The sequence below is a fragment of the Plecotus auritus genome (genome assembly GCF_963455305.1).
Source record: "Plecotus auritus genome assembly, chromosome: 3".
Classification (NCBI taxonomy): Eukaryota; Metazoa; Chordata; class Mammalia; order Chiroptera; family Vespertilionidae; genus Plecotus; species Plecotus auritus.
In genome coordinates this window covers 96090943-96117244 of record NC_137772.1, presented here as the reverse complement: position 1 = coordinate 96117244, position 26302 = coordinate 96090943, and the positions used below count along the sequence as shown (strand labels likewise).

General features: G+C 42.5%; 1 protein-coding gene across 1 annotated transcript in view; it reads right to left on the bottom strand.

Moving 5' to 3' along the window:
• Positions 1 to 7672, bottom strand: part of WDFY2 (WD repeat and FYVE domain containing 2) — a 324311-nt gene extending 316639 nt beyond the window's left edge. The window contains exon 1 of the mRNA XM_080662909.1: positions 7640 to 7672. The gene's annotated coding sequence lies outside the window, so the exon portion shown is untranslated. The remainder of the gene's footprint in view (positions 1 to 7639) is intronic.
• Positions 7673 to 26302: the final 18630 nt, after the last annotated feature.

The window sequence follows — 26302 nt, the reverse complement described above, 5'->3', positions numbered from 1 at the left end:
TGCTTAAGGCAAAGATAAACCTTTTACTAAAGTTATATGCCTGAGGCATGACTTCCTACTATGACCTGTCCCGTTAGGAATTTATGATCAGATCACCCTGTGAGATTACTTTTGGTCATTGGACTTGGCAGATTTGTTACACAATTTTCATCCACAATTACCCCTTTTGGTCATAAATCAATTCAAGGAATGCATTGAAGACCAAACTTCTGGTCAAATAGTGTGGTCTCAACTCTAGGAAGGCTCGTTCCTAGGAAGTCTCAGTATTGGCATGGTCTTGTTGAAATGGTGGACCATTGGGGATGGGGCAATACCTTAACTATAAATATGAGTTGAGGCTGAATTTTCCCCAAAGGGGAGGGGAGATAAATGGAAGGCAGTCAGGTTTCATGGCCTTCATTGTGAAAAACACTCTGGATTATTTCTATCTTGTCAATGATCATGATTTGGGTTTTGCCATCTGTTTTACTTTTATGTATTTTGAATCTACATCACATTTACATAAGCCATAAAAAGAGTACTAAAAGTTATATATTTTCAGTAGTCATAAACAGTTGGACTATATAGGAAAATCTAAAAAATAAATATAACTATTATTATAACTAATATTATTAGCAGACAGGTAAAGACAATCAAACAATTGGTTTCTGAGTAAAATATCAATCCATAGGTATACAGGTCTTGTTGATATCTTACGATAGCTGTGTACATCTGATATTGGCAGCTTCTCCTCCTCAAGGAGTTTTTGGTGTTTGTTGTAGGCAAAAGCAAGTGTCAGAGACAGTGATAAATGCCGTTTGTGGTTAGGTGCCGGGTAAAGTCCCTTCCAATGAGGCCAGATGATGAATTTGATATCCTTTGCAATAAATAAAATCTCCACATGGCAGTCAATGATCTTTCAAGTCTTCAGAGATTTTGCTGTGAAAAGAAGTAATGAACTATTTGGCATTTTCTTGAAGTGACTTTATCAAATCTTGGTAATAGTGTAAGATACCTCCTTTTAATGAAATTTCTTTTTTGTAACGGGAGAAAGTAAAACTTTTGAGGTATTCCAGGGGCCCTTCTGGAACACCACAAAGTTATTTCTATCACTTTTAACTATATATTGAGATTTAAAGCCTCAATTTCTAATGAAAACTAAGAAGGCAAATTTATGAAGACATTTTTAATCTCTAGAAACATATTTCGTAGACATCAAAGTAAATGATTAACATGAACTTATTTTTGTAAACCTGAGTGAAACATAAACGTAAACATATTTGCTATCAATTCCTCAAAAGACATGTTTTTCCTACATAAAACATTTAAACTAGCTTTTATTTACTAAAGCGTTTTTGTTTTTTTATCCTCACCTGAGAATATGTTTTTATTTATTTTAGAAAGAGAGGAAGGGAGAGGGAGAGAGGAATCGAACCTACAATCCTTTGACGCATGGGATGACACTCCAACAAACTGAGCCACCCAGGCAGGATGCTTTAAATTGCTTTTAACAATATCATCTGGAGGTAGAACATTATTTCACACAGATAGACACAGAGACCTTTAGCTATGAGAAAAACTAGTTTACAAAAGAACAGCTGGGTCTAAATTTAGTTTTGGCAGTTGGGATAAGATCTATCCATGATAAGTCAAGTTCCAAATGACCTCCTCCCTTTTAAGGTAAAGACAGCTGTTTTTAATACCTCAAATAATTGGGCAGCCACCTAAATAATATCACAGGTTGACCCATTTATCTAAATCCTCTTTTTGAAATTTTGAGACCAATTAAAGATGCTTTCTATTCATTCTGCCTAATTTTAGTTGGCTTTTTCTAATTGTGCACACAAAAGATTAACTTAGAAGTAACATAGGATCTTCATTTGGCCATCTTCCTCCAGGACTGTTAATGGCAGGCTGACAGTTGTGGGGCTTGTCAGCCTCAGAGGCACAATTTGCTATGTTAATTGTAGTTTTCTTCAGAGATATGTAGAGATTGAACAAACTTCTAGGGAAGACCAGCCTTTACGAACATGTCTCCAGAAGAGCCAAATGCAGTGGATAATCCAATAGGACTGCTTCATGCCCAGAGGAAATTTTTCCTCAGCATACTTCAAAAATATTCTTAGATACTTAAAAGTACTTGAGATTAGGGTTGGGGAAGCAAGTGTCTTTCTTCTTTGGAGCTCAAAAAGTTCAGTTTCTCATTTAACCAGCAAAGATTTTGTTCAGATTCTCAATAAGCTATCCAATTTAAAAATTAAAGGTGATTTTAATTTGCATTTCTCTGATGACTAGTGACTTTGAGCATTTTTTCATGTGTTTCTTGGCCATTTGTATGTCCTCTTCGGAGAAATGTCTATTCAAGTCTTCTGCCCATTTTTAAATTGGATTGTTTGTCTTCCTTTTGTTGAGTTGTATGAGTAGCAACTCTTTTTTTTTTTTTTTTTTTCTCCTTCCCAAGGTTATCTCAACCCTTACCCACCTGGAGGATTTTCTAAGAGCAGCACAAATAAGTCCTGGATCTGCTGTGTTAAGCAAGGAGGTCCACAATTTCAAGAAAAAAAACTCACGAAAATTCACCGAAAGCAAAGTGGGGAGCCAGTGGAGCACAGTGGGGTTTTACTTATACCTAACACTGGGTCCGGGTCCACAGGGTGATTCTGAGTGGCCTTCTTCAGAATCCTGCCAACTATGCCATTTAAACACTGATATAAGAAACTCCAAACCTCTAGTGAAGTTTTATGAGTTTCTTTGAGCCAAACTGATGAAATGCTGGAAAGCAAGATCTCAGATCCTCTGGAGAATGACAGTTTTGCAATTCCTTTTATACATTTGGAATTAAGGAGAGAACATAAAGATTACATGAAGGTGGGAAAAAGCAAGGCAGACAAATCTCTATGATTGGATTACAGGATAGTTAACAAGATTATGTGCTCCCTTGAGGGTGCTCAGACCTCTGAGAGGTCTAAAAGAGGATTACTCTTGCTTTACAAAGGTATGTTAACCTAGATATGTAAGAACAATGGACAGGGCTTGCTTAAGGCAGGTAAATCTTTCATTAAAAAAACTAGAGGCCCCGTTCATGACATTTATGCACTGGGGGAGGGGGGGCGTCCCTCAGCCCGGCCTGCGCCCTCTCGCAGTCTGGAACTCCTCAGGGGGATGTCCACCTGCTGGGGGGAGCGGGTCTAAGCTGGCAGGTGGACATCCCCCAAGAGGTCCTTAGCACTGCGGAGGAGGAAGAGGTTCCCACCACTGCTGCTGCACTCACCAGCCGTGAGCCAAGCTTCTGGCTGAGCAGCGCTCCCTCTGTGGGAGTGCACTGACCACTAGCAGGCAGCTCCTATGTTGAGCGTCTGCCCCCTGGTGGTCAGTGCACATCATAGTGGCCGGTCATTCTACCATTCGGTCAATTTGGATATTAGGTTTTTATTATATAGGACTAGACGCTTGGTGCATGAAATTCATGCATGGGTAGGGTCCCTAAGTCTGGCTGGTGATCAGGGCTGATCAGGGCCTTCTGGCTGCTGACCGGGGCCTCCCTTCCCCTGCTGCTGGCCAGGGCCTCCCTTCCCCTGCTGCTGGCCAGAGCCTTCCTTCGTTCCACGCTGCCCTCTGGTGGTCAGCGCATGTCATAGGGAGCAATAGAACTCCCAGTCTCCTGGTCAAACTCCCATGGGGACACTTTGCATTATTAGCCTTTTACTAGAGGCCTGGTGCATGAAATTCGTGCATGGGGGGAGGGGTCCCCTCAACCCAGCCTGCACCTTCTCCAATCTGGGACCGCCCATTTGGGCATCTCTCTCACAATCCTGGACCGCTGGCTCCTATCACTCACCTGCCTGCCTGCCTGATCGCCCCTAACTGCCTCTACATGCTGGCCTGATTGCCCCTAACTCACCCCCCACCAGCCTGGTCACCCATTACTGCCCCCCCTGCCAGCCTGGTCACCCTCAACTGCTCCCCTCTGCCAGCCTGGTCACCCCTAACTGCCCCCCCTGCCGGCCTGGTCGCCCCCAACTGCCCCCCCCCCACCAGCCTGGTCGCCCCACGTAGCCTGCTGTTCAGTTGTTTGGTCATCCCTCACTAACCCCCCTGCTGGCCTGGTTGTAGGCAGCCATCTTGTGAGGGTGTGATGGTCAATTTGCATATCACCTCTTTATTATATAGGATATATATAGATTATACTAGTATGCCTGGGGTATGACTACCCACCCCAATTAGAAATTTATGATCAAATCAAAGATTACTTTCGGTCACTGGACTTGTCAGGTTTATTACAGAGCCCCTGTTTTGTCCAGAAATTTATAGTTGTGCTAATTTACATGGGATATGCTTATTGCTCTGTTACAGACAGGGACAAGAACGATTAGGCTGAAGTAATGACTGGCTTGATCCAATCAATGGAGCCATAAGGCTTTAAAGGCTCTTGGTGAGGCTGACAATGTCTAAAGTCATACAGCCAACAGGTGCAGAGCTGGATTTGAACATAAAGTTGACTAGCTTTACAACCTTAGCTGAACTGTGAGGGTGCTGAGTAGGTCAACTATACTGACAGGACCTTGGAATGAAGACCAAAGCCTAAGATCCAGATGACAAAATTCCTGATGGATGTTTTATGGTTAAACAATTAATATTTACTGCTCTTCTGCTGAGTTAGGCTTTCAAAAATCAGATATCACCTTTCATTCAATCATGTTAAAGATTCTTTTAAAGTGTTGTTTTTGTTTTGCAAATTAAATTGTATCTATAGGAGACATAATTTTTTTAAATTAAATATAATACAAATTAAAACAACAATGAGGTACCACTACATACCTATAAGAATGGCCACAATCCAAAACACTGACAACATGAATGAAATGCTGACAAAATGTGGAGCAACAGGAACTCTCATTTATTGCTGATTGGAATGCAAAATGATACGATTACTTTGGAAGACAGTTTGGCAGTTTATTATAAAACTAAACATACTTTTACCATAAAATCCAGCAATCTTGCTCCTCAGTCTTTATACAAAGGAATTGAAAACTTATGTCTACACAAAAACCTGAACACAGTTGCCTATAGCAGCTGTATTTATAATTGCCAAGACTTGAAAGTAACCAAGATGCCCTTCAATAGGTGAATGGATAAGTAAACTGTGGTACATTTATTTTTTTAACATATTTTTATTGATTTCAGAGTGGAAGGGAGAGGAAGAGAAACATCAATGATGAGAGAGAACCATTGATCGGCTGCCTCTTGCATACCCCCTACTGGGGATTGAGCTTGAAACCTGGGCATGTGCCCTTGACCAGTATCAAACCTGGGACTCTCCAGTCCATAGGCTAATGCTCTATCCACTGAGCCAAACCAGCTAGGACTAAACTGTGGTACATTTATGAACTGTTATTCAGTATGAAAAAGAAATGAGCTATCAAGCTATGAAAAATATAGAGGATTTTTAAATGCATATTATTAAGTGAAACAAGCCAATTGGAAAAGGTTACATACTGTGTGATTCCAACCATATGATATTCTGGAAAAGGGAAAATTATGGAGACGATGAAACAATCAGTGGTTGCCAAGTACTAGGTGGGTAAGGAGGAGGGGAGTTGTAAGGGACGGAAAATGATGAGTACGTAGGAGAGACAGGATTTTTAGGCCAGTGAAAATACTGTCTTTAATATACTATAATGATGCATACATGTCATTGTACATTTTTCAAAACCCATAGACTGTACAACACCAAGGAGGAATCTATGAAATTTGGGTGATAATGATGTAACAATGGAAGTTCATCAGTTGCAACAATGTACCATTCTGGTGGGCAATGTTGATAATGAATGTGTGGGAGCAGGGGGACATATGAGAAATCTTTGTACCTTTCTCTCTATTTTGTGAACCTAAAACTTCTCTAAAAAATAGTCTTAAAAATTAAATGTATATAGCCTACCATCTTGAAAACTAATCTTATCCTCTCGTGTGTTTTTTTTAATGTTTCTCTTTTCTTAATGTTTTTCTTAATTTTTTTTTTTAGGGAGAGAGAGAGGAAGGAGAGGGAGAGAGAGAGAGAAACATCAATGTGAGAGAAAAATATCGATTGCATGTGCCCTGACTTGGAATCAACCGGTGACCTTTCGATGCTCGGGATGACACTCAACAAACTGAGCCATACCGTCAAGGGCTTGTCCTCCTTTTAAAACATTTTTTAAGCTTGATTTTAGAGAGAGGAAGGATGAGAGGAGAGAGAGAGAGAGAGAGAGAGAGAGAGAGAGAGAGAGAGAGAGAGAGAGAAAGAGAGAGAGAGAGAGAGACTTATGTGAGAGAGAAATATTGATAGATTGCCTTCCCCACACACCCAGGCGGGGGATCAAACCCACAATCTGGTATGTGCCCTGACCGGGAATCAAACCAACAACCTTTGGTGCAGGGGGTGATGCTACAACTAATTGAGCACACTGGCCAGGGCTAATTTTGTCCTCCTTACATACAAATATTATGGATGTGTGGGATGGGGTGGAAAGGTGGTGGAAAGTGAGTAAAATAGGAAGTAAACTAAATGAGGAGACTTGGGCTGGAAGATAAACTTGGGGAATTAAGTAGTGATTGATGTAAGGTTTTAAATGTTTCTTTACTTTCTTTTCATGTAGCAGTTTTACTCAAGGGATAATGGAAGTAGAAAAACTTCTCCAAAAACCTCTTCAAAAGCTTTTGATAAAAGTCTGCACATACCTCCTGGGTAGTAATAGATTAAAAGCAAAGTGCTATTAAGCTGGTAGGTAACGCAGGATGCTTTCCTGTGTTAGAGAGACAAATTACAGAGAGACTGTGTCTGCTTTTCCATGGTCAACTGGTAACCAGAAAGTTTTGCCAGAAAGTTAGGCCTTTTTGACCAATGATAGGTCTTCCACAGCAGGTTATAGTTCCTCCCACTGTGCATTGGGTCAGTGTAGAAAAATAGAACCATGCCTCATCGCCCGCCACACCACTCGCACTATAACACGCCTCATCTCATATCACCTCCCCACACCTTACTACCCACCCCACACCTTGCCACACTGCTGGGAGAAGGCAAATTGAATGCTGAGGCAGGCCCTTGGAAGAGTGAGCTCCGCAGCACTCAGGCAAGCTGTGCAGTGAGCAGGCAGGAAGAGAGTGGAAGCAGTAATAGTAACGGCAGTCAAATGCAAGCATGAAGGATGCCACTGTAGAAAAGATGCAAGACCAAGTGTACACCAGAGAGAAGGACCCCAAGTCAGGACGTATAAAACACGAAAGGAAGGTGAAAATAGGGAGACAATGTGAATTTGTAAAAATCTTTATCCTAAGATCAAGAATACCCTGGTGTTAGTGGCAGGAACTGACCCCGTGCCACTTACAGAGGGAGTTTAGGTTCTCTTAAGGCACCTACCAGGAAGGATAGAGTTAATGCAAGTTACAATGCTTTAACAATATTTATGTCAAAAAAGTAACCTAAAAGGATAAAACAAGACACAAAGGACTTGGGACTTTAAAGAGTGGAGTCATATATCATAGTTAATTGGATATTTTTTATTTAATAAATTGGTTACAATTCTTTTTATATTCTTTATTAAATTGTTTTAAAGGAGTCCCATTTTCCTTCACAAATCACCACTTAAGAATACTTATACAATATTAATTTTTTCTTAAATACCTGATTCCAGATGGGTTCTACCCTCTATGGGATCATGGATCTGGCTCCAGATGGAGACGAGATATGTGAGTGGCTTTCCCTTGCTCCTGTAAACCTGGGCAGAGAGAAGAAAGGAGTGAAAGTGGTTGAATTAAACTCAGTGTAAGGATGATTTACAAGAGTATTTTCTGTTGTCAACTGGACACATGGAGGAAAATCTATTTTGTATGCCACAAATTCATAATTAAATTGGAAAACTGATTCATTAATTTTGAATTATTTTATTTGATCTGTGAGTGAAAAGGGGACTCTGTAATAAAGCTGATAAGCTCAGTGACCAAAAGTAACCTAATAAGATGAGCTAATCATAAATTCCTAACAGGGCAGGTTTTAAAGATTTATCTGCCTTAAGCAAGCCCTGCCCATTGTTCTTGTGTTCTCGGTTAACACACCTTAGAAATGCCAGAAGGATCCTCTCTTCCAGACCCCTCAGAGGGTAACCACGTCAAGGGAGCACGTAATTTTAACTATCCTCTAATCCAATCATAGCGATTTGCTTACCTTCCTTACCTTCCCTGCTTAATTCCAAATGTACAAAAGGAACTGCAAAATGGTCCTTTGCCAGAGCATTGAGATCTTGCTTCCCAGGATGTCATCACTGTGGCTGAAATAAACTCTAATAAAAATTCTCTACAGGTTTGGACGGGGTTTCTTTTTTGTTTGTTTTGTGTTTTTTTGTTTTTTTTCATAGTTTTTTTAAAATATATTTTTATTGATTTTTTACAGAGAGGAAGGGAGAGGGATAGAGAGTTAGAAACATCGATGAGAGAGAAATATCAATCAGCTGCCTCCTGCACACCCCCTACTGGGGATGTGCCCTCAACCAAGGTACATGCCCTTGATCGGAATCGAACCTGGGACCCTTCAGTCCACAGGCTGACACTCAATCCACTGAGCCAAACTAGTTAGGCTGGTTTGAACGTTTTTAATGTTGACAGATATTAGTTATAATTTTTAGAACAGTCAAGATTGAATACTTACTGTTATAGTTACCTCAGACTTCAGAGATATGTTATTTTGGAAATTAACACTTCCCTTCAGAGGAAATAGCTGACTCCTCATGGTGGTAGGATGGAGATCAAAACCTGGGCCTCCTGGCCCTGGCTGATGTGGCTCAGGGAATTGCGTGTGGGCTCTAGTACCCCTCCATAATCAACCAGTCCTTGGATACAGGCTGATTTCAGGGAGGGAGCATGGCCTTGGCAGCAGGTTTGGGGTGGGGGGTGGTCTTTGACTGAGTGAGGGCAATTTTGGGAGAACTTGACTGAAGGTGGTGAGTTACCATTACTCCCAGCAGCTAGGGAAATGAATGCCACAGGGTACCTTAGAGCCTCCACTACAAATACCAAACACTAGCTTGGTAATGATGCTTTCCCATAGTTCCACTTAATTTCTCCCTCGAGTTAACAAGACTCTTTCTGATAGATCCCTGATTGTTATCAGGCTAAAAAGAAGTATAACATGTAGCATACAGCTAAGACCCTATCAGGAACTCTATAATGTTTATTCATAGATAAAAATCAAAGAAATTAATTGTAATATTTACTGTGGTTTGAACAAGGTAACTTATATTAATGACATTTTCCCTGAGTTAAAGCTATACTTTGAAATTAGAAATATGATTTATCATGTTAAATACATTATACTTATAGTTTTAGAAAATCTCTTTGCTTTTTGATTGGCTGAAAATGATTGGGGGGAGAATAGGGAGGGGGAAAATTAGAAACCAACATGTTGTCTATATATGTAAAAAGCCGGTGACTGGAATGCTGTAACGACCAGAACGACCAGTCACTATGATGCCCACTGCAGCCAATGAACCAGCCCCATCTGGGGGTGGGGCCAGCCAGACCTCCTGCAGCCCCTCCTCCAGTCAGCCCCACCCCTGATTGGCCCCCCCACCCCAAAAGGGGGTGGGGCTGGCTGGCCAACCTCCTACAGCCCCTCCCCCCAGCTGGCCCCACCCCCAATGGGCCCCCACCACCCTGATCAGCCCTCAGCCCCTCTCCCTGGCCGGCCCCACCCCTGATTGGCTCCCCTACCCCAATAGGGGGTGAGGCCAGCCAGCCAACCTCCTGTAGCCCTTCCCCCCACCCAGCCCCACCCCAGATCAGCCCCCCACCCAGATCAGGGGCAGGGCCAGCTAGCCAACTGCCTGTGGCCCCTCCCCCTAGCCAGCTCCGCCCCTGATCAACCCCACACTCACCAATCGAGGGTGGGGTTGGCTGGCCAACCTCCCACAGCCCCTCCCCCAGCTGCTGACCCCCGATCGACCCCCCCACCCCAATCAGGGGTGGGGCCTGCCCGCCAATCGCCCGCAGCCCCTCCACCCAGCCCCAATCAGGGCTGGCTGGCCGGTCAGCCAACTTCCTGCCATTTCCTCCTCCCAACAGGCCCTGCGCCAATCCGCCCCAATTGGGGCCGGGCAGGATGGATCCCACCTGTGCACAAATTCATGCACTGGGCCTCTAGTCTATATATATAAAAGCCCAGCGACTCTTATGGTGGAATGACCAGAATGACCAGTTGCTATGATGCACACTGACCACCAGGGGGCAGATGCTCAATGCAGGAACTGCCACCTAGTGGTCAGTGTGCTCTTGAAGCAGGAGTGCCACTCAGCCAGGAGCCAGGCTCATGCTGGTGAGTGCAGCAGCGGTGGCTGGAGCCTCTCCCACCTCCACAGCAGTGCTAAGGAGCAGTGAGCCAAGCGATAAGGAGTGAACAGGTGGGCAGTTAGGAGCAAGGGGTCCCGGATTGCGAGAGGGATGTCCGACTGTCGGTTTAGGCCCAATCAGGCCTAAAGCGGCAGTTGGCCATCCCCTGAGGGGTCCTGGATTATGAGAGGGCACAGGCTGGGCTGAGGGGACCCCCCCCACCTTGCATGAATTTCATGCATTGGGCCTCTAGTGTTAAGATAAAAAAACAAGAGAGTAAGTCTAAAGATACAACTTTCATGAAAGTCTTCCCTGTTGTCCTAATTAATTGCACAGGTGCTTAAGAGGAAAAAACCCTACTAACTTCTTCGTGTGTGTGTGTGTGTGTGTGTGTGTGTGCACGCGTGTACCCCTTTTCATGTCCTTTGTGGTTCAGGGTTCAGGTTCAGGGTTTGGGTTCTGGAGGAGGCCGCACACAAATGAAAGAGACTAGAAAAATATTAATTTGGGAAATGGGGGCCAGGTGGAAGCCCAACTCTAGTGGGAGGACTACACTTTGCTTTGGCCTTGCCATCCCTTTTATTTGGGATACACCCATTGCCCTTAGGCAGGCAATTCCAGTAACAGGCAGATTATCTTATCAGTAAGGATTTACATGATTATTTGGTGGGGAAGTTGCTTCATCGACCATTGTCTCAATTAGATAGGGAGTGGTTGGCTCTGACCTTTCAGAGCTTCAAGGTTGACCAGCCTTCCGGGTTCCTTGTCCACACCTTTTTAGTGAGACAATGATCAGTTTCCGGCATGTGTGTGTGTATGTAAACCCTGCTAACATCTAAGTTAGCTTGTAAACCTTTTTTATTTGTGTCACCAAGGGTTACAAAGTGAATAAATCAACATCCCTGCAGCACACACTTAAAAATGCTAAACTATTTATATTCCTAATAGTTTATTTTTTCATTAAGAAATAGGATGGAGCCCTAACCGCTTTGGCTCAGTGGCTAGAGCAGGGGTGGGCAAACTTTTTGACTTGAGGGCCACAATGGGTTCTTAAACTGGACCGGAGGGCCGGAACAAAAGCATGGATGGAGTGTTTGTGTGAACTAATATAAATTCAAAGTAAAGGAGCGGAGGGGAGAGCAAGAGAACCCTCCGCTCTTTCGGCTCCACAGGCCGTAGTTTGCCCATGGCTGGGCTAGAGCATCAGCCTGCAGACTGAAGGGACCCAGGTTCGATTCCGGTCAAGGGCATGTACCTTGGTTGTGGCCACATACCCAGTAGGGAGTGTGCAGGAGGCAGCTGATCGATGTTTCTTTCTCATTGATGTTTCTAACTCTCTATCCCTCTCTCTTCCTCTCTGTAAAAAATCAATAAAATATTTTAAAAAAAAAAGAAAGTAAGAAATAGAATGGAGCCCTAGCCTGGCTCAGTGGATACAAGGTCCACCCCTGGGTTCCATTCCAGTCAAGGGCACGTACCTCAGTTGCAGGTTCCATTCTGGTTGGGGTGCATGGGTGGCAACCAATCGATGTGTCTCTCTCACATTGATGTTTCTCTCTGTCTTTCCTCCTCCCTTCCACTCATCCTGAAAATCAATGGAAAAATAGCCTCCAGTGAGGATTAACAAAAACAAACAAACAAAAGAAATAGTATGGAGCCCTTGCCTGGTAGCTCAGTTGGTTAGAGCTTTGTCTCCATATGCCACGGCTGTGGGTTCGATCCCTGGTCAGGACACATACAAGAAGCAACCAATGAATTCATGGAACAACAAACGTCTTCCCTGCCTCTCTCTCTCTGTCTCTCTCTCCCTTTCTCTCTAAAATCAATCAATAAATTTAAAAAATGAAATAGGATGGAATAAAATTTTCACATTAAAGTAGGATGAAGACTTGAAGTCAGAAGAATAAAACACTAAAAATGGAGACATGTGGGCTTGTGTTGAATAACTCAGGTGTTCTCACCCCATCTCGAAGATCATTTGACCAAAGCTGTGTTTAGTGTGCTTATATACCTGTCTGTGTGCACAAAATAACTGTGATCTAAGGAAAAGATATCCCCAAGTTTTAACTGGTGCTCCAAACAAAAAGCAGCCCTCAAGGAAAACAATAAAAAAAGAAGAATCCAAACATCACAAATAGCATTGAGAACTGTAATGAAAGGCTTTCTTGTGTCACTAAAGCATCCCTTTGGCAGGCCCAGCTGCAGCTGTTAAAGTCTGGGGAACATTCTAAAGGGCAGATGTGGCAGTGCCCCCTTTCCAGGAGGCAGGCCCTCATGTTTCTCACTTCCAGGCCTAAAAGAGCAGCCGCAGAAGCCCGCACCCTCAACTGCCTCAGGGTTAGTGATGTGAAGCAAGAGGCTGTCTCTTCTATTTGAATTATGACTTCTCAAAATGCCAAAAAATCAACCAGTTGAAGTTTTAGCTAGCTTTTAATTTTTAAGAACAACAAAAACTTATTTTGATACATCGTTAAAGCTTAAGGTAATTACCATAAATTTTATAAATTTTTGCTTTGGTGAATCATTTGATGAACAATTTCTGATGCAAAGAAAAGGTGGTACCTGGTCTCCCACATTCATTCCTGAACAGTATCATGGAATTGAGGAGCACACATGACCTGGAGGGACCTTTGCTGGCATCCCAGAAGCAGTGGAATTCTAGCGCTGGAGAGCATGGCTAGTGTGCAATCTAGCAACTCTGAAACAAGGCAAGGACCCGCACCCCATTCCCAAACTACCACACTACCCTTGTAATGAAGTCACATTTCAAAATTTCCTGTTTCCCTTTTCTTGAATGAGACGTTAATGTATCCATTGAGTTGTCTTCCTTCTATAACCCCATGTCTTTCCTTGGTCAGGAGTATGTCCACATAAAAACAGAACTAATCATGATTTGTTATTTCACAGTCAAAGAGACCAAGTGATTATCTTGTTTACAAGTTATTATGGTGTTATGTAGATGGATAGGAGCATGCTCAGATCCCCCATCCCGTAAAGGAAACAATAACAACAACAACAAACCTTTAACAATAAATAAACCCAAACCAATATGCGCAATTAATATTTGACAAAGGAGGCATGAGCATACAATGGAGTCAAGACAGTCTCTTCAATAAATGGTGTTGGGAAAATTGGACAGATACATGCAAAAAAATGAAACTAGATCACCAACTTACACCATACACAAAAATAAACTCAAAATGGATACAGGACTTAAATATAAGACGGGAAACCATAAAAATACTAGAGGAATCCTCAGGCAGCAAAATCTCAGACATATGCCAAAAGAACTTTTTCAGTGATACTGCCCCTAGGGCAATGGAAGCCAAAGAGAAAATAAACAAATGGGACTACATCAAAATAAAAAGCTTTTGCACAGCAAAAGAAACCATCAACAAAACAACAAGAAACCCCACTGTATGGGAGAACATATTTGCAAATGGTATCACTGATAAAGGTTTAATTTCCAACATCTACAGGCAGCTTATACAACTTAATAAAAGGAAGATAAATGATCCAATAAAAAAATGGGCAACGGACCTAAATAGAATCTTTTCGAAAGAAGACAGAAGGAAGGCCAAGAGACACATGAAAACATGCTCAAAGTCACTTATTATCCGAGAGATGCAAATCAAAACGACAATGCGATACCATCTCACACCTGTCAGAATGGCTATCATCAACAAATCAACAAACGACAAGTGTTGGCGAGGATGCGGAGAAAAAGGAACCCTCATGCACTGCTGGTGGGAATGCAGACTGGTGCAGCCACTGTGGAGAACAGTATGGAGATTCCTCAAAAAACTGAAAATGGAACTCCCATTTGACCCAGTAATCCCACTCCTAGGAATATATCCTAAGAAACCAGAAACACCAATCAGAAAGGATATATGCACCCCTATGTTCATAGCAGCACAATTTACAATAGCTAAGATTTGGAAACAGCCTAGGTGCCCGTCAGCAGATGACTGGATCAGAAAACTATGGTACATCTACACAATGGAATACTATGCTGCCATAAAAAAGAAGGAATTACTACCATTTGTAGACACCTGGATGGAATTAGAGAACATTATGCTAAGTGAAATAAGCCAGTCAATGAAAGAAAAATACCACATGATCTCACTCATTTAGGGATAATGAAAAACATTATAAACTGATGAACCAAAAGATAGTTACAGAGGCAGTAAAGCATCAAACAGAGTGTCTAATTACAGCGGTAAGGTTAGGGAGAGGTGGGGGAAATAAGAGATCAACTGAAGGACTTGTATGCATGCATATAAGAGTAACCAACGGATGCAAAACATTGGGGGGTGAGGGCAGGTATGGGAGTGGGGTGGGGGGGCAATGGTAAGATATGTACACATATACCTTAATAAAAAATTTGAAAAAAAAAACAAAAAAACAATAAATAAGATGCCTAGCTGATTTGGCTCAGTGGATAGAGCATTGGCCTATGGACTGAAGGGTCCCAGATTCGATTCCAGTAAAGGGCACATGCCTGGGTTGTGCACTGATCCCCAGTAGGGGGCATGCAGGAGGCAGCCAATCAATGATTCTCTCATCACCGATGTTTCTATCTCTTTCTTCCTCTCCCTTCCTCTCTGAAATCGATTTAAAAAAAAAAAAGAGTATAGCTTTGAAACCAGAACTTGAGTCCCAGCTCTACTATTTAAAAAATAAATAAAATAAAATAAATAAGAAATATTTTATGAAAGAATTTAGTTAGGGGACTGTTTACTTAGCTTTGACTAATCTGGAAACCTAGATCGTGACTCAAACATATTGCCCACCTTGGCAAGGTATGTATATAAAATTCAAAGGGTATTTACTGATTTGGAACTTTATAAAGACCACAGAAAGATTTGTTGCTGATGACATTACTCTTCAGAATTAGAGGTATATTGTACAGAAACATACAACTTGCTTTGTACTGTTTTTTCCTGAAAGAAATGTAAAAATTTCTGACATCATTCACCAGATCTTTCTAATGAGATCTCTTAGGATGATTTTAAAAAAACTTTCTGCTTTCCAAACCTCAAATATGTGGTGAAAACCTGGCTTTTGTTTGAGGAGAGGGCTTTAATCAGCAGCATCTTAAGTAGCTCTCAACTTGTGTCTGGACCGGTCTAGACCCTAGGTCTCTGTAACAGACTCCTTTCTCTGCATACCACAATCTCAGGGAATGTTCCCGGTTTGCACTTCCACTGTAATCTGGTTTTCGCTCTCTGTCCACACCTTTGAGTCTGGTACTCAGTCTGTCCTTTTCTCCCCAAGTTCACTATTGCCTGAGTCAGAAATTTTGTCTCCCTTTTTTTTGGTTCCCCATACTCTCACATCCAGTTCTGAATCTCTGTCCACTAACCCAAGTCGTACTGGATTCTCCACTTACAAGAATGGTATTCCCTTAGGCTATGGGTTAATGACCAGCATTTTGCATGACTTTTGATAGTGGAAAGCAATGATTCACATATCATGGTGCTCTGGTCTGGGCAGTTTTTAACTACTGCCTATAGCAATGAATTCTGGCTAATACTAAGAAATGGGTTTTCAAGAACCCTGTATAAGGGTGTCTGAACCTACTGTAGCTGTCTGTCTCATGTCAGGACAGCAAAACAGCCCTGAGGAGGGTAGTCAGAGAAGCTCTCAGCACACATGGCTTTGCCAGGAACCATATCGATGATGGCAGCATCACCAGATTTCAAAAACTTTGGGCCCTCTTCCAGCTTTTTTCCACACCGACGATCAATCTTCTTCAGCTCAGAAAATTTGCAGCCAATGTGAGCCCTGTGACAATCCAGCACAGGAGCCGATCCAGCACCGATTTGGCCTGGGTGCTTCAGGATAATCACCCGAGCTGCGAAGCCAGATGCTTCCACTGGTGCAAAGCAGTGGACAAGAAGGCAGCTGGAGCTGGCAGTCACCAAGTCTGCCCAGAAAGCTCAGAAGGCTAAGTGAATATTTTCCCCAGTACCTTCCAGTCTTTTTTTTTTTTTTTAATATATTTTATTGATATTTTACAGAGAGGAAGGGAAAGGGATAGAGAGTTAGAAACATCGATGAGAGAGAAACATCGATCAGCTGCCTCCTGCACACCTCCTACTGGGGATGTGCCCGCAACCAAGGTACATGCCTTTGACCGGAATCGAACCCGGGACCCTTCAGTCCGCAGGCCGACGCTCTATCCACTGAGCCAAACCGGTTTCGGCACCTTCCAGTCTTACTCGGTGGTGGATGAATGGTCTCAGAACTGTTTGTCTCAATTGGCCATTTAAGTATAAAGACTGGTTAATGATTACAAGGCATCATAAAAACTTCAGAAGGAAAGGAGAATGTTTTTGTGGACCATTTGGGATTTGTGTGTGTGTGGCAGTTTTTAAGTTATTAGTTTTAAAAATCAGTACTTTTTAATGGAAACAACTCTACCAAAAATCTGTCACAATTTAATGAGAAGAAAAAAAAAAAGAGTGTATGAGGAACCGCATCCCATCTAGCCAAAAGACTTCCATATGGTGCTGAACAACATGTCACAAGTTTAAGAGTAGAAGCTGCTCTTTTCCTATGCAGAGACAAAGATTTTCTAGTGTGTCCCAAGAGGCAGAACTTTCTCACTCTTTTGCCCTTACAGTCCTTATAGTTGAACTAGAGGCCCGGTGCACGAAATTCATGCATGGGAGGGGGGTCCCCTCAGCCCATCCTGCACCCTCTCCAATCCGGGACCCCTCGGGGGATGTCCAACTGCAGATTTAGGCCCGATCCCTGCAGTCGGACATCCCTCTTATAATCCGGGACCACTGGCTCCTAACTGCTCACCTGCCTGCCTGCCTGATTGCCCCTAACTGCCCCCCTGCCAGCCTGATCACCCCTAACTACCTCTGCCTGCTGGCCTGATTACCCCTAACTGCCCCCCTCACTGGCCTGGTTGCCCCACGCAGCCTGCTGTTCAGTCGTTTAGTTGTCCCTCACTAACCCCCCTGCCGGCCTGGTCACCCCACGCAGCCTGCTGTTCGGTTGTTACTGTGATGGCGTCCTGGACAATTTGCATATTCCTCTATTATTAATATAGATTCTTCAAGAAGCAGGGAGTGGCCCTAGCCAGTTTTGCTCAGTGGATAGAGCATTGGCCTGCAGACTGAAGGGTCCCAGGTTCGATTCTGGTCAAGGGCACATACCTCGGTGCAGGCTCCTCCTGTCTAAGCCCTGGTTGGGGCATGTGCAGGAGGCAACCTATTGGTGTGTTTCTCCCACATTGATAATTCTCTCTGTCTTTCCTGTTTTTTTCCACTGTCTCTAAAAAAATATCAATGGAAAAATATCTTTGGGTGAGGATTAAAATAAATAAATAAATAAATAAATAAATAAATAATCCTAATCATATTTTTTAAAAAAGAGGGAGGGAGTGCATTGTATCTACAAAGACCACTGTGTGCATATCTGACAGGATCTAATTTATCCTAATCTAATCCACCTATATGCCTGCTATTGCATTTTATTTGTTTCTCTGCTGGTTTAGGAGACACTGTTTAAACTCATCCAAGTCCACATTTACCCATCTACTATCCACTTTCCACAGACTTTACCACATATTTGAGAGCATTTACATTCCTTTACTTCTGTCTGGTAAATCTACCTTTCCACCACAAAATTCACATACAATTCCATGTGTACCCTTTTTATCAAAGCTATGGCTTCTCTTCCTGCCACCTTTCTACATTCTTAGCACTGAGCTCCTGCATATAAACTAGCACAAGAAATTTGCTCCATTATTCTGCACACTGATGCTCATACCATCTGGTCTGTCTTCTGTGGAAGACCCTTTGCTTTGTGCCCAGTCGTAGTTTTCCACCAATGCCTTGGAACTTTTTTTAAAATCTTTTTTTAAAAATATATTTTTATTGATTTCAGAGAGGAAGGGAGAGGGAGAGAAAGATAGAAACATCAATGATGAAAGAGAATCATTGATTGGCTGCCTCCTGCTTGACCCCTAATGGGGATCAAGCCACAACCTGGGCATGTGCCCTTGACTAGAATCAATTCTGGGACCCTTCAATCCGCAGGCTGATGCTCTATCCCCTGAGCCAAACCAGCTAGGGCTCAATGCCTTGGAACTTGATAATCAAATTGCTTCTTACTTCTTACATCTGACCTCACCCAGGACTGCACCCGATGGCTCCAAAGGAAAACCTATCTTGATACATTTTATACTCTAGTTCAACTGAACTACTTATTTCCTTTGCACATGCATTTCCTTTCCTCAGAATACCCTTCTTTGTCATTGCTTTCCTGGAGAATATGAGCATATGCAAAGTTTCCCTAATTATTTCCCTCTCAATTATATTAATCACTAGAGGCCTGGTTCATGAAAATTCATGCACTGGAGGGGGAGTTCCTCAGCCTGGCTTTCCCCCTCTCATAGTCTGGGAGCCCTCAGGGGTGGGAGGTGACCTGGTGATCAGGGGAAGGTGATACCCCATCACACCTCTGCTGCTGCCACTGCCAGCAGCACAAGCTTGGCCAGCCCTGGGCAGCTGCGCAGCCACCATCCAAGGCTTGCCTGCACCTTGGGCTGGCCCTGGGCAGCTGGGGGGCTGAGGAGACTGGGAGACTCCAGAAGCAGGCACTCCAGCGAGGCTGAGGGGACTGTGCGCTGCCATCTTGTGGCTGTGCGCACCACCATCTTTGAGGACATGGCAGTAAATTAGCATATTCCCTCCTTATTGGCTGTGGGCACTGCCATCTTTGAGGGCGGGGCAGTCAATTAGCATATTCCCTCCTTATTGGGTGTGGGCACCACCATCTTTGAGGGCAGGGCAGTCAATTAGCATATTCCCTCCTTATTGGCTGTGGGCACCACCATCTTGAGGGTCAATTAGCATATTCCCTCTTTATTAGATAGGATTACCCACTCTGGGCTATCTCTATACCTTTAAATTATTTCTATTCATTATCATACTATATAGAAATTATTTATGTGTGTGCTTCTCCGTTGCTCCGTTGTACTTGTATGTCTTGACATCAGGGCTTTTGTAATTTTTGATCCCCAATTTCTTGCATAATACTTAGAACATAATAAGCCCTCATTCACTTATCCATTCTTTAGGCAAATATTAATTGAGGGCCTATTGTGTTTTTACTCTCATGGAGCATAGAGGAAAATGAAGGCAGCAAGCCTGAGTGTTTTAAAAATCAAATTGCATTACAACTTGATTCAATTGCCTTTCTTTTCATTTTCTGATCCATTACCACTCTTCAAAATAGCTTTGTTGGAGTCGTAACTTGAGTTCTGTGGTTCTTGATTCTTATGTTTGCTTTGACTCTTTTTTAAAAAAAACACACACACAAACAAAACACCTTCAGATGGTCAATGACAGGCATTTCCCTGTGTACCTGAGCATGGTGATGTCTTATTTTATCTCAATTGATCTTTTCCAGTTAGGAAAAACCTTTCAGGTCAGAATAATTCAGGATGTTTTTTGTTACTTTTTAAAATTTAATTTAAAGAAAATTTAAGACAGGCATGTAGTCATTTTTCCTGTGAATTTTGTTTTCAAGCTTTTTAACAAGTTGTTCTTGGCAGAAGTATGGTGTGGTTTGGGGGCAAAGGGGCTTCTGGGATCAATGTGCCAGCCACAGCTTCCTCCATGCCTCCCCCAACTGCAGTTCCACCATCACGATTACCAAAAAGATGGGCCCTGTGAAAATGTCTGGTTCCTCTGATGGGAAGGAAACTGGCCAAGTTTAGACTATGATGACAATACCCAAAATTACTTTATCATAGTTGCTAATCAGCAAGCAAACAAGGTTGGGCTGGGGGAGACGTGGGGAAGGTTAATTGTAAAGGGGCATAAGGGACCTTATTAGAGTGATGAAAACAATAACTGACCTATGGTTATGGTTGCACAACTTGCTAATTTATTAAAAAACAATCAGTGAATTACATGATATGTAAAATGTACATCAATAATGATATAGTAAAGAGCAAGGTGTACAACAGAGTATTTAAATTGCTACCATTTACTTTTTTCTTCTTTTTAAAAAGAATATGTTTTATTGAATTTTAAAGAGAGAGGGAGAAAGAGAAACATCTATCAGTTGCCTCCTGCACGCATCCCAACTAGGGATTGAACCCCCAAACTGGGCATGTGCCCTGACCCGGAATCAAACCAGTGACCCTTTGGTGCATGGGACGACTCAACCAACTGAACCACACCAGCCAGGGCAATATGCTACCATTAAAATTAAAAAGCAGAAACCAAAAAGTAAGGCAAAAAAGGCTGACCCTTTATGAAAAGGTTAAATAAATAAAATTTTTAGTGAGAGTGGAAAGCTTTCTTTATATTTGGGCTTATTGTGTGTTTCAATCTAGCCTCAGTATTGAAATACCAAAAATATGGGCTTGGTGCAAGGGGTTGTCTATGGAGAGAAGAGGCAAAGATGTCTGTACTCCTGTTCACTTGCAGGACACCTAGAGGCTTTGGTGAGGTGACTCTCTCCCAACATGTCTTGAATTGTGTATAGATCTGTGTTGCAGGCAATTTGATGTTATGTGTGATCCAGCTAAAGCTCTATATGCCACATTGAATGGGAAGGAGGCTGGAATATGGGCAGGTATCACGTGGGCAATCTTTGCGCATGGGTGAGAGGTGGGGGTCGGCATCAGGTGTTAACCTCAGTTCAGTAACCTCAGTTCCTGAGTTCTGGCTAAGAGAATTCAGAGCCAAGACTCAAATGATAAGAAAAGTTTATTTAGCAAGCCACAGAGGTAGAAGTAGTGAGCCGTAGAAGAAATGGGCTCAAAAAACAAGTTACAGCAAAAGAAGGGCTTTTGGAGCCTGGGGGAGGGGGGGAGAGAGAGAGCTGCCCTGGGGAAAGAAAGGGTGGGAAAGGCGAGGTGTACTCCACCCAAAGAGCCGCATTGGTTCCTCCATCCTGAGGCCCTTTATCTGAGGTCTCAGAGCAGGATCTCAAGAGAATATTTATCAGCTTTCCTGGTGTGTCTCCTCAGGTCTTGATCTCCACTGATTGGTCAGCGCCAGGGAGGGGGTCATTAGCCATTGCTGCTGGTCCTGATGTCACTGAAACACAGTGGAGGTCTAAGTGTCATTTTCAGGGGTTAATGATTAGGGGAGTAGTTGTGTGAAGGCTAGCAGTTTTGCCCATTACTAGGCACCTGGGGCTCCCTGCCCTGGTGACCCTCTGCACCTGGCCTGCAGTTCCTGCTGTGCTCATGTCTGTCTAACTGCCTATTGCAGGCAGCATGTGGGTGCAAAGGCTGGAGGTGTAGGCCTTTGGTAAGGCCAGGTCCTGGGGCGGGTGGTGGCAGGAGTGAATTGTGGATGTGTGTGGAGAGGGTATGGAAAGGAGGAACAGCTAGACCAGAAGGGTAGGGAAGGTGCATTGAAAGGGCAATACACTAAAGAGTGTGGTGTGTGTGTGTGTGTGTGTGTGTGTGTGTGTGTGTGTGTGAGAGAGAGAGAGAGAGAGAGAGAGAGAGAGAGAGAGAGAGAGAGAAATTCCTGTGATCACATCTCATGGTTACAAAGCAGCTTCATGTGTTCAGTATCGTCTCCAGCAATGTTCTGTGACTTTATCCTGAATTGGACACAGTCATGTAAAAACGTGTTAAGACAATGCCACAGGAGCTTGGCTGGCAGCAGCAAACTGGGCAGGTAAATGAGGCAAGGCACCATGCTGTCCTTGCTGACCTTCTTTCCTGGGATTTACTCCTGAACTTCAGTCAAACGGGCACAGAAATCACCGTGGAGAGAAATGCCCAGTGGGTGAGTCTGGGAAAGAGATGTGGTGGTTTAAGAATATGTTTGATTTTTATTATTTTTAGAGGGTGAATTCATTCCACATTTTTGTTTCTTGGAGCACAAACGTGTTCTCTTTTAAAAAGTCACCAAGAAAGAATTGGCAGCCCTTGCCCCACTTTACATTGGAGACTCCCAGCACAGACCCGCCAGACCACCTAGCCAGTGACAGCCATTCACTCCCAGAGCCAGGACTCAGACCATCATTACTGAAAGTGTTTGGGGAAAGGTCTTTTTGTTTTCTTTTTAGATATATGTTTTCATATAAGTTTCCTGTTACTTTGGAAAGAACAGACTAGTCCCTCAGACCTGTACTTTGTTTGGTCTTGTTACGTACACGTTTTTTGGTTAACTCCGTCTTGCTGAGGGATCAACCCTCATTTCACATGGTGTTTCCTTCCCCATAAACTGCATGACCTGATTTTAGTATTTATTTTAAAAAATACAAACTAGTTTTTGTGTTTTGTTTTTTTCCAGATTATACATCTAAATGCAGCATTTTAATGATAGGTAAATGGTGTGCAAAATAGTATCTCCCCAAAATTCATGTCAATCAGAGCCTGTCAATGTGACCTTATTTGGAAATAGGGTCTCTGCAGATGTAATTAGTAAGATGAGGTCATGCAGGATTAGGGTGGGTCCTAAAAAACAATGATTGGTGTCTTTATAAGAGAAAGCAGAGGGAGATTCAGGGATAGAGACACCAAAACACACATGGGAAAAGAGCCATAAGAAGAAGCAGCAGACTGGAGTGATGCAGCCATAGAGCAAGGATTGACGCAAGCAGCTGAAGCCAGGAGAGAGACCTGGTGAAGATTCTCCCTCAGGAGCTCAGAAGAAACTCACCTGCTGACACCTTGATTTCAGATTTCTAGCCTCCAGAAACAAGAGAGCGTAAATGTTTGTTGTTTTAAGTCACCAGTTTGTGATAATTGGTTACGGAAGCCCTAGGAAACCAATGCAGTGTGTATTCCACAGTTTTTGCTCCACAGCAGCCCGAGAGATTTTGTTGAAATGTAAAGCATATTGTGCTGGTCTGCTCAATGGAATGGTCTGCAGGCTCCATGTGAACTGTACCAGCCCCATGTGATAGAACAAACAACTAACCGGAATTGGCGAATAACATCCACGTGGAATTGGTGAATTAAACTCAGCTGGAAAGGCAATCCATGGACAGAAAGGTCAGAGTTAGCCAGGAAACCAGTGGGATCCGGGATCTGGGCTGAGGAAGAAATGCACGTAGCCTGGACTGCACTGAAGCAACACTGCGTCCCTTAGGGGCAAGGGTAGCGCTTGACTGTGGAAGGGTGTCCACAGGGCTGCTGGCAGCAGGGGACTCTAGACCTAAGCCCACAGCCGTGGGAGGCTGTGCCCAGAAAGGCAGCCTCAAGTTCTGCACTGGCAGCACAGGGTTGGGGGAAGAGAAACATGCAGTGGGGAGGTTGCTCTGTCTTTATAATTTCCTTGGTTTTACTCGCTAAAACCAGGATCTTTCAATTACAAACACTCACCATGGCTGCGATGCAGGGGAAGGTGGTTTTGTGGAAGCTGCGGAGCAAAACGGAGAGGCAATCAGGAAGCCAGCTCTGGGACAGTCCGATCCCTCCAACCCTGAACAGATATTTTTCTCCTGGAGACCAGGCCCCTCCTAGCAGTGCAGTCCCACCAAACCTTGAGCTCAGCAGGGAAACTAGGATTCAAAATACCCCCAGGCAGTGTCACAAATAGACGCCTGTGTAAATACGACTGAAAGCAGGCAGACAAACAAAGCAGGCAGAGTGGTCCCTCCTGGCTGACACCAAGGCTGTGGATTCTAACACAAAGGAGCTGTGGATCGCTGGGAGCTGCAACACGATGCTGACTATCTAGCAGGAAGCTGAGACTTGGCAGACAGAACAGTGGAGAGGGGACTTAGACCAGCCTCCATGGGACATTAAATACTCAGCTGAAGCAAACAAACTTCACTACTTCACTTTTTTTTTTAACTTTTACTTAAGAAAGTAAAAATTTTTTTCTTAATTTTATTTTATTTTTGTTATTTTTATTGCTATTATTATTTTTTAACCTTTGTTGTTGTTATTTTTTTGGATTAGTGTTCTACATTCTATTTTTCTTTATCATTACCTTACTCTATCTCATTTTTTCCTTTATGCCAACCATTTCTTCCTAACTTCACCCTTTTTTATCCTGTTTCTCTTCTGTTCCTGCTTTAGTTTTTCTCTCTTCTTTCATTTTACTCCTTGTTAAAAATTAATCTTCTTTATCTGCTTTCTTGATGCATAACTATTACAGTAGTCTATTGGCTTACTCATATATATAATTTCCTCTCCCCTGCTCCAAAATCATGCACACTTCTCTTTTCTCTTTCTTCACTAGCCTATTTTTTTCTTGTTGTTGCTCCTTTGATAGTTTTAGTTTGTTTTTTCTTTTATGCTTTTGTTCTTCCTCTCCTCGCTTGTTTTCTTTTTCTACTAATAGCTTAATTAGTTTCACTCACCAAACTCAGGTCTATCTGCTGCCTACTCTATTCTCCTTTTTAAAAAATAGATGGATAATAGATAGATTAAAGAAAGGGGGAATTTTTTATATAAATTTGTATATATATATTTAATTACTATTATTTTTAAATTATTATTTATTATATATATATTTAATTCAGTATTTTGATTTTTACTTTTCTTCTTATACACTCATTCTCTTTCTACCTCCTCTACACTGAATCGTGGCCATTATCCCATTCATTCAGTTCCTTTACCTCACCTTCTGAAAATAAGCTCTGCCCCTTCAGATTCAGCTTCCCTCCTTTATTTTCTGGCAGTTTGTTGTTTGCATTTTTTGGCTTAGTTATTGGTTTTGTGGAATTTTTCTCTTCATATACATTTTTTTTCTTTTCTCTTTCTTTCACCTTTTTCTTTTCTCTCATACCCTTTTCTTTTTCTCAATATTACTGTTGTGCTCTCTTCTCTCCCCTAACTTTCTTTTCTCTGGTGGTAACCTTTATTTGGAGTTATCAGGGTCATGAATACGTTTGTGTTTTGTTCCCTCTGTGTCGTGTCTCCTTCAGTTATATTTTGTGCCTTTTGGTCAATGTGGTAGAGAGTGAGGCACATAACCAGACACCCTGAGAGGAGTGGAAATGTGGAGACAAAGAAACAGCCCCCACATGAAAGAAAAGGAGGAATCACCGGAAAAGAAAGTAAACAAAATGGAGGCAAGAAATATGTCAGAGAAAGAATTCAGAGCAATGGTTATAAGGACCCTGAAAAGGTTGGAAGACAAATTCAGCAACATATGTAAGAATCAAGAGGAAATGAAGAAGAACCAAGAAGAAATGAAGAATGACATCTCTGCAATAAAGAACACAATAGAAAAAAATATCAACAGTAGACTAGAAGAAGCTGAGGACCGTGTAAAAGAGCTAGAAGACAAGCTTGAAAAAAACACTGAGGCAGAGCAGCAACTGGAAAAAAAACCTTAAAAAACAGGAGGAGAGCCTAAGGGAGCTTTAGTACAACATGAAACTAAACAACAGCCACATAATAGGAATGCCAGAAGGAGAGGAAACTGAGCAAGGAATAATGTTTGAAAAAATAATGACAGAAAACTCCCCTGGTGTTGGGAAGAAAAAACACACACAAGTCAAAGAAGCTCACAGAGTCCCAAACAAGATGACCTCAAAAAGATCCACACCAAGACACATCATAATTAAATTGGCAAACACCAACAACAAAGTAACAATCTTAAAGGCTGCCAGAGAGAGACAGAAAGTTACCTACAAGGGATCTCTCATTAGACAATCAACTAATTTCTCAACAGAAACACATCAGGCCAGAAGGGAATGGAATGAAATATACAGAGTGATGCAAAGCAAGGGACTAACTCCAAAAATACTATACCCAGCAAGTCTATCATTCAAAATTGAAGGTTTAATCAGGAGCTTCACAGATAAAAAAGAACTAAAGAAGTTTATTACCACCAAGCCAGCAATGCAAGAAATGCTAAAGGGACTGCTATAAAAAGACAAAATAGGAAGGGAAGAAGGAACACAGGCATAAAGAATAAAAATGGCTACAAACAAGTACCTATCAATAATAACCTTAAATGTAAATAGATTAAATACTCCAATCAAAAGACATAGGGTAGCTGAATGGATA